The sequence below is a fragment of the Panthera uncia genome, chromosome D4 (assembly GCF_023721935.1).
Source record: "Panthera uncia isolate 11264 chromosome D4, Puncia_PCG_1.0, whole genome shotgun sequence".
Taxonomy (NCBI): domain Eukaryota; kingdom Metazoa; phylum Chordata; class Mammalia; order Carnivora; family Felidae; genus Panthera; species Panthera uncia.
Window position 1 is genome coordinate 60,782,921 of NC_064807.1, and position 12,198 is coordinate 60,795,118.

General features: G+C 44.6%; 1 protein-coding gene across 1 annotated transcript in view; it reads left to right on the forward strand.

Moving 5' to 3' along the window:
* The first annotated feature begins 49 nt into the window (after positions 1-49).
* Positions 50-12,198, forward strand: part of TMEFF1 (transmembrane protein with EGF like and two follistatin like domains 1) — a 122,570-nt gene continuing 110,421 nt past the window's right edge. Inside the window, exon 1 of the mRNA XM_049635345.1 lies at positions 50-165. The gene's annotated coding sequence lies outside the window, so the exon portion shown is untranslated. The remainder of the gene's footprint in view (positions 166-12,198) is intronic.

Below are 12,198 nucleotides of genomic sequence, written 5' to 3' on the forward strand. Positions count from 1 at the left end.
AGGTAGGAGGCTCCCCCGCCGGGCGGGCCGCAGCGGGGCGGGGGCGGGGGCGCGGGCCCGGCGTGCGGGGGCCGCGGGCCGGCATGGCGGGTTTCCGGGCCGAGCCACCGCGACCCCAGCCCCGCAGGCCAGGCGGCCGCTTCCGCGCGCCGCGATTGGGACTCGGTGAGTGGGGCCGGCCTGCGGCGTACAAAGCCCCAGGGCGCGGACCTCGGGGTGATTCGGCGGCGCACCCGGGGTGGGGGTGGGAGGACTCTGGTTCCCCCGGGCCGGGGGAGCAGCTAGGGAGGAGTCCAGGAGACCGCAGTGCCGCGGTCTTCGCATCCCAGGGTCCCTGCTCTTTGCCAGGCACTGTGCTCAGCGCTTTTCCATACTTGTCTCCTTTAAGGCCCCCCGGTGCCCCGTCCGAGGGTATAATGGGAGGGGTCCCTCAGTCAGAGGCCGAGGGCCGAGCATCATCATATCGGTGCCCGCCTGACCTTGGGAAAGCTTCTTTACTCCGAGCCTGGGCTGCTGCTACTGTTAATGGGGTAAGGAGGAGGGGGTGCTGGGGTTTGGGGAATGCGTGATATAATACCCACCCCCTGGTACTATTGTGAGAGATAGTGTACATAAATGATCATAGCCAAATTTTGAGCACTTTTTGTGTACCAGGCCCCAGGTACTAAACAGTTGGTATGAGTTATCTAAATCATCACACCAGCGCTATGAGGTAGCTACTGTAAATTGCACGAATAATCTTTATTTAGGAGTAGGAAACCATGAAGAATTTATTTAGCCTACCTCTTCTGATCGGAGAGATTGGTTGTTTCTTAGATGTGGTAACACTTAAGATTACAAACGTTCCTGCAGTACAGGAGAGGGGTTGGATGCAGAGCTCTATTTGTCACACATTTAAAACCAGGTGGAAAAATACAAGAGCCAGTGATGTGGATTTCAGCATGTCAGATGAGAGTTTGTGTTACCAAGGGAATTGTTGAATATGAATTCAAAACCATAGTTCCTAAGTTAAGGTTGAGGGCTGTTATGGGAGTTTGGGACCAGGGAGAGAAAGGGGTGGACTGGGGAGGGGGAGAGAGAAGAATTCTGAAGCTCTGGAAGATGTTGAGGGAGGGACCAGAGTTCACTACCCCAGAAGCATTCTGGACCAGGATTCCATCCTGCCCTTAGAGACCAGGCATCCTGCTCCCAGGGAGGGGAAAGGGATGCTGGGATGAGATCGCAGGTTGTCTTTTCTTACACCCAGGCCACCCCAAAAATATTCAGATGGGTTGAGAGCCAGATGATTGGGCTTCCTAAAATGTCATTGTCCCTTCTTGTGATTCCTGAAATTATTTTCATGTGTTTCAAGAGATTGGGGTACTCACAGACGCTAAAGGTTGATAAGACACTTAAAATACAAAGGTCTGACCGATGTAATGAAGGAGTGTGTTTTGAACACAGTTCACTTGGGGTTCAGTTTGAAATGGGGAGAACTTGAAGGTTTTGGACCCTGAAGACTGGAGAGAAAGGCACGAAGGCCTAGTGACTGTACCCCAGGGAAAGGGACTGGCAGGGGGAGCTCAGGACCTCACAACACCATCTGCAGAATACCTATGCAGCCTGCTCAGTTCTCACCTACCCCTACTGAGAAGGCGCCCTTTCCTCTCCTGAATTGTGGCTGTTTCTTACTTGAGTGTTGTGGAAGGTCTGGGCTGGACCTGAATGAGTAGGAAAGACTTCTTGGAGGAGGGTTTTTTTTTAAACCAGACCTTGAAGGAGTGGATATTTGAGTAGATAGTGATGGTGAAGGTAGGGAGCAGTGTGCTAATGGAAAGAGCAGTTGCTTTGGAGAGATAGTTTGGGGTTCAAATCCTGGCTCTGCCATTTCTCAGCCATGTAATTTTTTTTTTTTATGAGGATAAAACAATGTTTTTTCAAATGCCTGGTAGGGAGCTCACCCAACACTAGTACCCTCTTCCCTGTCCACGGTGACATTCATTCAACAAATGTCTGCTGAGTACCAGTTGTCTGCTGAGTCATATGCTTCCTGCTGGGGATACAGAGATGAGTCAGAAATTATGTATTCCCTTATGAATTTCTCAGTCCAGTGAGGGAGATGGACACAAAGAGCAAATTACAAAAAAATATGGGAAGTGCTACAGTATAGTCATATACAACTGGCAGTGAGCTCACAGAGGAGTAACTAATTCATTTTGGATAGAAAACTCAGGGTCAAATTATCTCTAACAAGGGGAGTATGAGACATTATGATAGAAGTTTTGAATGCTACACCACTCCCTAGCTTCTGGGTTTTTTTTAACCCTTGCCTTATCTTTGCCCTGATATTCTTTCCCTTAAAAAAAAATACACACACACACACAAATATATAAATATATACACATACATATTTGCAGTGTGTGCATGGTTTGTCAGCCACCTCAAACTCCTTTTAGAAGGAAACTATTGTAAATTAACATGACAGCCTGGACTTTAGTTGAAGAAGATGTCATAAAAATGCCATGAGAGTTGGATCTTGAGGGATGAAAATTAGCCCTTGGTGGGGCACCTGCTGGCTCAGTTGGTAGAGCATCTGACTCTTGATCTCAGGGTTGTGGGTTCGAACTCCATGTTGGGTGTAGAGATTACTTAAAAGTAAAATCTTTAAAAAAGAAAAGGGAAGAAAGAAAATGAACTCTTGGTGGACCTTGGATTCCAGCCAGAGGAAGCCCCATGTACAGAGTCATGAGAATACAGCATATTCAAGGGCATGAAGGTGAGTTTGGTCTGCTGGGTTGAAAAATATAGGGAAAGAGGGGTGGGGTGGAGGGGGTACTGTAATCGGGGCCAGATCTGAAAAGGCCTCGAATGCTATATGTGGAGTTTGGACTTGATCACTGAGGAGTGAGGGAGATGTAAGAGGTTTACGCGCAGGAGTTATGGCATGATCACTGAGTTTTAGGAAGAGCCCTCTGGCAGCTGTGTGGAAGAGGGGCTGGAAGGTGGGAGATGATTTTGAGAACTGGGGCCTGACCTCAAGAATATAAGGCAATAAGGATGAGAGAGGAGATAATAAACATTAAGGTAAAATGTACACTAGGTCTTAGTGATTGGTTACCTGTGATGGAAGAACATGCTGAGTTTTCTGCTTTGACCCAAGTTAATGTGGCTGAAATCATCGGCGATCAGGAGGTTTAGGAGTAGGGGAATAGTTCATTGCTTTTTGTGCACGGAGAATTGGAGATTTCTGAGGTGCCCACAATGGACAGCTAGACAGAGGTAGCTGGTGGACAAGTGGAGACATGTGTGGTGCTGAGGGGAGAGAATGGAGCTGGGGAGAGATGATCTCCCTGACACCCTTACTTTCTTTTGAACAAACACTGAGAATCTGCGGTATGCTAAAAATACAAATAAAACGTAGTTCCAAGCCTCAAGAGTTCACCCTCAGATATTGGTGACCCTTGAGAACATGGATAGATCATAGTACCGAGTAATTCTGAGTGCTGCAGAGGGGTAAATACTTGGGATCCCTGTCCCAGAGATCTGAGAGCCCCTGGTTGTTTTGAAGTAGTGGGGGGAGAGGAGCGAGTACCCACAGGCAAGAAATGGGCTGGAATGGGAACTTACTGTATTATAAAAGCGCTTTGTGTAGACGATACTTTAAAAATGATTCGTGGGGAATTTCAGGGAGCTTGGGGTTGGGGTGGGGAGACGGTTTAGGTTGGAGCTGTGAGGGAGGGAAGGTACGGGTAGGGACTTTTAGGAACCTTCATCTGGTCTGTAGAGGAAAGTGTGAGGGTGGAAAGACAGGAGGTGTAAGTTCATGCCTTAAACACGAGGCTGGTTCTGGTCACAGTCACACTCAGACACAGATGGTAAAAATAAACACTTCCAAGTTACATGGCTGCCTGGGGTGGGTGGTGAAGGGGAAGACGAGGGGGAGCATTAGAGGAAGCAAGTTCATGGCAACGTATAAGACCGTAAAGCCCTCTGAAGGAAGGAGGTGGAGAGGGCCCAGGTGAGTGGCCATCTGGGGTGGTCAGGTCTGGACTTGTGAGAGCAGGTATACGGGGAGGTGGGCACAGGCACCGTAAGGTCTGATCACTCCTACCTCTGGATAGAATGAAATCATGAAGCCATCACCGTCATAGTGCACCTCTTAGAAATTTGGCATACAGTACAATAACATTTACAGGGAGAAGCAAAGAAGTAATTTCTATTATAAATTCTCTATAAAAGGACAAATTTTAGGTAGTAGAACAATTAGATATAATTAGTAAAAAAAATGCAAATGGCGAGCAGGTTAGTTTCAACATATATCCCACAAATATTTACCAATATTTATCAATATTTGGCGCCTTCTGTGCGCCAGCTACATTCTAGTTGCTGGGGCTACTGTAGTGACGAGGTCCAATCACCTGTTTCACCTGGAACTACTTAACATCTAGGTTAAACCTGTGTATGGGCCTTCACTGGCCCGTGTTCATAAAGTGCTGAAATCGCTTTACTCTGTTGTTTCAGTGTTCTCTTTCATTGGCCAGTAGCACCACCAGCTTCATAAATAACCAGAAGATACCATTGATGCGTATTTGGCAGAGAACTGTGGAAATTAGGTTGCAGAAAACCCATCATAGCCTCAGAGTTACTACAGACTGCCAGGACTGGATGGGGCTTTAGAGAACACCCACTTTAGCTTCATAATTTCGAGATGAGGAATTGACAAGGAGGAAAGTGGACTTGTCCTAATTGTCACAAATTTAATGTCAGAGTTGAGAGCAGTTTCCTTCAAGTTCCCGGATAGGATGGATAGCAGGGAAGGCTTGAGGGCACCTCACAAAAGGACATCTTGACCATGAGAGGGTCCCAAAGAGGAGATGTGGGGGGGAGGGGTTGAAAACAAATGAGGAAGCTTCGCTTCTAGTCTCCTCTGTTGCTAGAATCCCAGGAAGCCCCCTATTTTGCTATGAGCCCCAGTTTCCTCATCTGTAAAATGAGAGGATTGGTCTTAGTTTTAACATGTCAGGATCAGTGTCGTGGGGATGCTGAGTGAAGACACCGAGGCAACAGACCAGGTTAGGAAATAGCCTGTCATCCGTCTTCTTCAGAGCCAAATAATCACGCATAACGTGTTGCCAAGCCTCTCTTAAGGGAATGGGTGCCACATCTGCCTCCCCTCCACTCACCCACACATCTGTATGCATTCCTTCAGTGTCTCCCAAGTCGTGGCCCTCCTTTGCTCCAATGCTAACTCTAATTCCAGTCTATTCTAGTAGGAATTAAGGTTCTTAATCTAGATCCCCCCCAGTCCTGGAGTAGGGTCCCTAGGCACATCTCTGTCATTGTGCTTATCACTGTCACCAGCCTGCCCCACACAATAAGCTGTACTATGTTAGGTCTTCATTGAAATATGTATGACCTCCTTGATCCTAAACAATACCTCTCTTTCTGGTGCCCGCACAGAGTGGGGGTTCCTGTACCCTCGTTGCTTCTGCTTCCTGTTGATCCCCTACCTTCATGCAGACACACACACATACCCTGGTAATTTCTCACTTTGAAACAGTCTCTGGTGTGCACCTTCTCCTTCCCATTAACATGGTCACCACTCAGAGTCTAGGCCCTTATCAATTATTTATCTGAATGATCTCCTTCAACTCTCTGTGTTCATATCCTCTACATTCTTAAAGATCTAGCTCCAAAGTCCTCTTGTTCATGAAGAATGCAAATTAACCTCTTCCCTTCTCTGACTGCCCAAGGTGCTTTGTCCTCTTCTGTGGTGTCTGTGTCATTGTGCTTGTCTGTTATCAGTTTAGGCATGCCAGCGTTCTTTCCAGGCTGTAGGCTTCAGCTTGTTTTTGTGTCTCCTGCATGCTCTAGGACAGTACATAGCCTTTGGCAGGAATTCATTACATTTGTTGAATTGTGTGTCTGTGCAATAAAAGAGCCAATAAGTATTCGAGTATATCTTGTATATAGACCACTATTCTATTTTTGGAAGCAGCTTAATATGAGTGGGAGGGGTGGAAGAAACTAAAATTTATTGCAGCTTTAGTCTGTGTTTCTTCTTTACACCCATTGAAGGGTAGCTGTGCAGAGGGAGTGAGACAGAGTAGGGATTTAGCCTCATTTTACAGTGAAACACTGGAGATTAATTGACTTGGCCAGAGCCACACAGCTAAGTGAGTGCTCAAGTCAGGATTTGAGCCCAGGTTTTCTGCATTCAGTGTCTTGGTTCATGTCACTTCACGAGCAATAACTCATTAAGGTTTAAAAGGTCCTGACATCTCTCCCAGGTCTCAGCTCTACACAGATCTTCAGCCACGGTTCCTATTCTGAGTACTGACTTCAAAGAACTCCCTTTTCCATGAAAGGTAATACTAAAATCTGGCCAAGTTTCTCTCTTCTTGGCTCAAATTTTAGGACTTAGATTGACCCTTGGTGGACTTAAAATATCATTAGATGGTGTGTTAGTTTGGACTGTCATAATGAAAATACCACAGGCTAGGTGGCTTAAATATCAGAAATGTATTTCTCATAGTTCTGGAGGCTGGGAAGTCCAAGATTAAGGTGCCAGCAAAGTAAGTTTCATTCTGAGTGAACCTTCTTCTCTAGGCTTGTAGACTGCTGCCATCGCTCTGTGTGCTCACGTGACCTCTTTGTGAGCCCCTGAGAAGACAGGGAGAAAGGGGACAGGGAAGGAGGGAGAGACGAAGGCAAAGGGAAAGAGAATGTTGATGTCTCTTGTAAGGACACTAAATCCCCTTGAACCAGGGCCCCCCGTTTATCACCTTATTTAACCTTAATTACTTCCTTAAAGGCCCAATCTCTAAATACAGTCACTGTGGGAGTTAGAGCTTCACCACATGAATTTGGGGGCTACAAACATTCAATCCATAACAGATGGATTTTTGTTTTAAAGTGATATTAAATGTACTTATTATAATCTTCTGGTGGTTTAGTCAATGGTAGTGTTTGGAGAATTGTGCTGTATTCTCTGTTTTTTTTTGTTTTTTTTTTTAATTTTTGTTTTTTTGGTATTGGATTCATGCTCTTATTTAGTCCTGTCTACGAGTCTTTGCCTGGCCCAAGGGCAACTTTCATTGCATTTGGATTTTGCTATTTTTTTGACCACTTTTACTTGAATGCAGCTTTTGATGTACAGACTATTATGTATGATACTCATTCTGTGCATCATAGGCAGTTTTATGCCTATATCAAAATGTATTCATCCATTAAATGGTTTTTAAGTTTATTTATTTATTTGGAGAGAGAGAGCACAAGCTTGAGTGGGGAAGGGGCAGAGAGAGGGGGAGAGAAAGATCCCAAGCAGGCTCCGCATTGTCAGCGCAGAGCCCAGTGTGGGGCTCAAACCCATGAACCATGAGATCATGACCTAAGCCAGATCAAGAGTTGGATGCTCAACCAACTGAGCCACCGAGGTGCCCCTCATTCATTAAATGTTTAATGAAGGCCCACTCTGTGAGGGTCACTGGGCTGCTAGTTGAACCACAACCACGCATCAGGACCAGTAGCACTGTTGTCTCCAGAACAGCAGACAGAAAAGGTGATCTATATTGAGCAGAGTTGGGGGGCAGGGAAGGCCCATCTTTCTCTAATAAAAGCTGATGCAGCAGAGAAGGCTTGTTATGTTGTCGTCTGTAACTAATTATGGACATTGCTGAGTAGTTTTAAGCTAGAATGTATTTTCTAGCCTTGACATTTCTATTAAGCTTTGCCTGGAGATTTCTTACTTTGGGAAGTTTGTTTACTTGGGACTGTCAGATGCTTAAGCTAAATATTAATGTTCCCCTGGGGCTTAGACAATTTTAAAGCTCCATATCATCCTCGAGTTCGAGCCCCAATCGGGCTCTGTGCTGACAGCTCAGAGCCTGGAGCCTGCTTTGTTCTCTCTCTCTCTCTCTCTCTCTCTCTCTCTCTCTTCCCCTCCTCTGCTTACGCTCTGTCCCTGTCTTTCTCAAAAATAAACATTTAAAAAAATTTAAAAAAGCAAGCTCCATATCATCTCTACAGTTACGTTTCAAACTATACGTTCCCATCAGATCAACAGCAGAAATTATTTCAGAGCTCTGGTTAGAGAACTGTACACTGGGGCGGGGTGGCTGTAGGCCCTAGGTCTGAGACATAGAGGTAGAGGTGATGGGAGGGAGGGGAAGAGGCCCCAAAAGGAGATGGACAGAGGCGGGAACATCTCCTGAGTAGCTTTACCCTAGGACCTTTCCCTGCTAACAGATTGCTAATTGACATGTAATTCGAGCAGGGACACAAGCAGTCACTAGGTCTGAAGAGGAGAGCTAAGCAGGGTGGAGTGCAGAATCCTGGTTCTGCCACTTACTCTTTGTGTGGCCACAGGCAAGTTCCCAAGCCTCACTTTTCTGATCTGGGAAATGGAAGTGGTTACTGGGAATAAACAGCCTCCTTCATGAAGCTATTGGGAATCCATAGGGGACCTTTGGGGTACACCATCTCATACCAGAATCCTTTACAGCCCTGCAGAATGCAACCACATGGCCCACGGAGGCCTGCTGTTCTACAAAATTAAGCAAAGTAAATTGGTAACTCTGGATTTACTTAGCTAGTGATTAAATAACAGTTTAGTTAATAGGCTATTAATGGTCCCCAGGTGTTGGTAATTCTGAGTTTGCTTTTGAGAGCAGTTGTATAATTTCTTCTGGTACTTTAATAAAGTCTTTTTTTTTTTTTTAACAGAAAATACTGTAGTGTAACAAATGGTAGTCTCAGGGACTATTTTTGGGAGGATTAAATGATAGAGTGCGTATTAAGCACTTAGTATAGTGTCTAACCCACAGTAAGGACTCAATAATGGTTATCTGCCACTGTTATTGTAGTTATTAGAGACTCAAGTGGTCACACACATCAGTAGACTTCCCACAAACGCACCACCACCTGGTGGTACCTTGCGGTACTGCATACATTGCAAGGTGGAATCGTTTAATTGCTTGAACTTAATTCTATGGGGTTTCAGTTCCACCAACTACCTCAGAGACTTTGTTTAGAGTGTGGCTTATTTGCCTAAGAGCAGGAATTCATATTTCATTAAACAGTGAAGTGACATTTTGCACCTCCACAGCTGGGATAGAATTAAAAAAATGTTAACAGCAAGAGTAAATGGAGTGGGGAAACAGAAGTGCTCATGTGCTATTAGTAGGAATGTAAATTGGTACACCATTGCTGGAGGACAGCTGGTGATGTAACAAAAGTCCTTTTTTTTTTTTTTTTTTTTTTTTAAGTTTATTTATTTTGAGAGAGAGCACGAACAGGGGAGGAGCAGAGAGAGAAGGAGAGAGAGGATCCCAAGCAGGCACTGTGCTGCCAGCTGCCAACGCAGAGCCTGATTCAGGGCTCAGGTTCACAAACCATGAGATCATGACCTGAGTGGAAACCAAGAGTCGGATGCTTAATGGACTGAGCAACCCAGGTGCCCCAATGTAACAAAAGTCTTAAGTGTTTTCATCTTTCGTGGCAGCCATTCCTCTTTTAGGAATTTATCTTGAAGAAATAAAGTTATTTTAAAAAATGTTTTCTTAGAAAAAATATAGATACATATAAGTAAGATAGCATTACCTATGTTAGAAAAAAATAGGGAACAATCTCTTTTTTCATTTGTGAATCAGACTTCTTAATCCTTAGAGCAATGATTCTTTTTTTTAAATTTTTTTTAACATTTATTTATTTTTTGAGAGACAGAGCACGAGCAGGGGAGGGGCAGAGAGAGAGGGAGACACAGAATCTGAAGCAGGCTCCAGGCTCTTGAGCTGTCAGCACAGAGCCCGACGTGGGGCTCAAACTCATGAACCGCAAGATCATGACCTGACCTGAAGTCGGTCTCCCAACCGACAGAGCCACCGAGGCGCCCCAAGAGCAATGATTCTTAAAAAGAGTGGGAGTGTGGGGGCACCTGAGTGGCTCAGTTGGTTGAGTGTCCGGTTTTGGCTCAGTTCATGATTTCACCATTTGTGAGTTCCAGCTCCGTATCGGGCTCTGTGCTGACAGCTAGAGCCTGGAGCCTGCCTTGGATTCTGTGTCTCCCTCTATCTCTCTGTCCCTCCCTGCTCATGCTGTCTCTCTCTCTTTCTCTCAAAAATAAATAAACATTAAAAAAATTAAAATAAAAAAAGTGGGAGTGTGACGGAAGGTAGGCATATTGACATCTGGTGCAGAAAAGCTGGGATGGGGGGCAATCAGAGTCTGCTCTAGGAGCTGTGCAGTTTAAGAACATTCAGTATACCTATTAATTTTATAATAAAAACTACATAAAGTTGGATATAGATATCTTGGCAGTTAGAGATACTACAGAAGAGTTATATTGTAGCAGGTGTGTATTAATAAATTTCCGTTTAGGGAATGTTGGTTAATAGGGAATAGGAATATTGATGTAGGCAAAAAGTTTTGGACCTTTGGGGAGGAAGGGGACTGGTTATTATAGGGACATTAGAACAACACGATTTTCAAAAAAAATTTTTTAATGTTTATTTTCTGAGAGAGACAGAACGTGAGTGGGGGAGGGGCAGACAGAGTGGGAGACACAGAATCCGAAGCAGGCTCCAGGCTCTGAGCTGTCAGCACAGAGCCCAATGTGGGACTTGAACTCACCAACTGTAAGATCATGACCCAAACCGAAGCTGGATGCTTAACTGACTGAGCCACCCAGGCACCCTGAACAACATCATTAAAATACAGGCCTGGGAAGTTAAGGGTTCAGTGATACATCCCCAAAGATACATTTCTCCTTGTTTAGCTTTGTCCAAGACCTGAGGGTCAAAGCACTTTGACATGTATCTGAATCTCTTGATCTGTGATACTGATATGCTCACAGTGAATGTGAGGCAGGGTATCTGGTATGTGGAGATGCCAGTCACACTAGTCCTTCATTCTAATCTTACCTTTTGGGATGAGGTGGTGCATAGTGAGAGACCCTGATTAGGTTCTATTGCTTTCATGTAAAGCCCAAGCTCCTTGGCCTCAATCTTAAGGCTCTCTGATATGGCAGGATCTCCTCCAGCCTCAGGTCTAAGATTTCAGCTCTTCACAACTCTATTAGTAACCTCTCCCCAGGCATAGTATGTGAATAGCTAGCTTGTAATAATGTGATTTTAAATTAGTATACCATGTATTTAAAAGTCACTGCCTTTGTTCCTTAACTTAAAAAAAAATTTTTTTTAAGTTTATTTTGAGAGGGGTGCCTGGGTGGCTCAGTTGGTTAAGCATTCAACCTCGGCTCAGGTCATGATCTTGCAGTTTGTGAGTTTGAGCCCCACGTTGGGCTCTGTGCTAACAGCTTAGAGCCTGGAGCCTGCTTCAGATCCTGTGTTTCCCTTACTCTCTGCCCCTCCCGTGCTTGTGCTCTGTCTCTCAAAAATGAATAAACGTTTAAAAAAATTTTTTTAAGTTTATTTTGAGAGGGAGAGAGAGAGAGAGAGCATGAGCAGGAGAGGGAGAAAGAGAGAGGGAGAGAGAGGGAGAGAATCCCAAGTAGGCTCCATGCTGTCAGTGCAGGGCCCTATGTGGGGCTTGAACTCATGAACCATGAGATCATGACCTAAGCTGAAACCAGGAGTCAGATGCTTAACCTTACCCAGGCACATCCCCCTAACTTTTTATTGTGGAACTTTTTAAACATACACAGATATAATAATTTAATGAATATTTGTGTACCCATCGTCCTTGTTGATGTTCAGATATTCCATTTTTTGGCTAGTGGGACTCTTTTCAAGTGATTCCTAATTCTTTTGATTTGAGTCGATCAGTTTTAAATGGACTACATCATCAGAATCTTGATGCTTGCCTGTTATTCTGAAAAAATCAGAGGCTTGGAAAATAAAAGGACTGAGGTGTCTTGGCTCCTTCCACAAAGGGAAATATGCAATGCTCAATTGCTGTATTCAGTGTTACTTAGGAACATTCTTTCCATAATGTATTTGAAAGATTAAGTTTGTAGGAAGCTTAAGTGGAAAAAGTGTGGGGTCACAAAACACACATAGGTTCAGGGGAATAAGACATTTACTAAGCACCTTTTGTTTGAAAGATCCTGGCTCAGTAATGGGGAGGATGGTAAGATGACCTAAGGTAATCATGGTTGTTGAGAAATTTGGAATCATCCAACGTGAGAGTCCAAGAGATAGTTGTGAAATGACACAAACAATATCAGACTATTTAAACACACCTTACCGGGGATTGAGGATG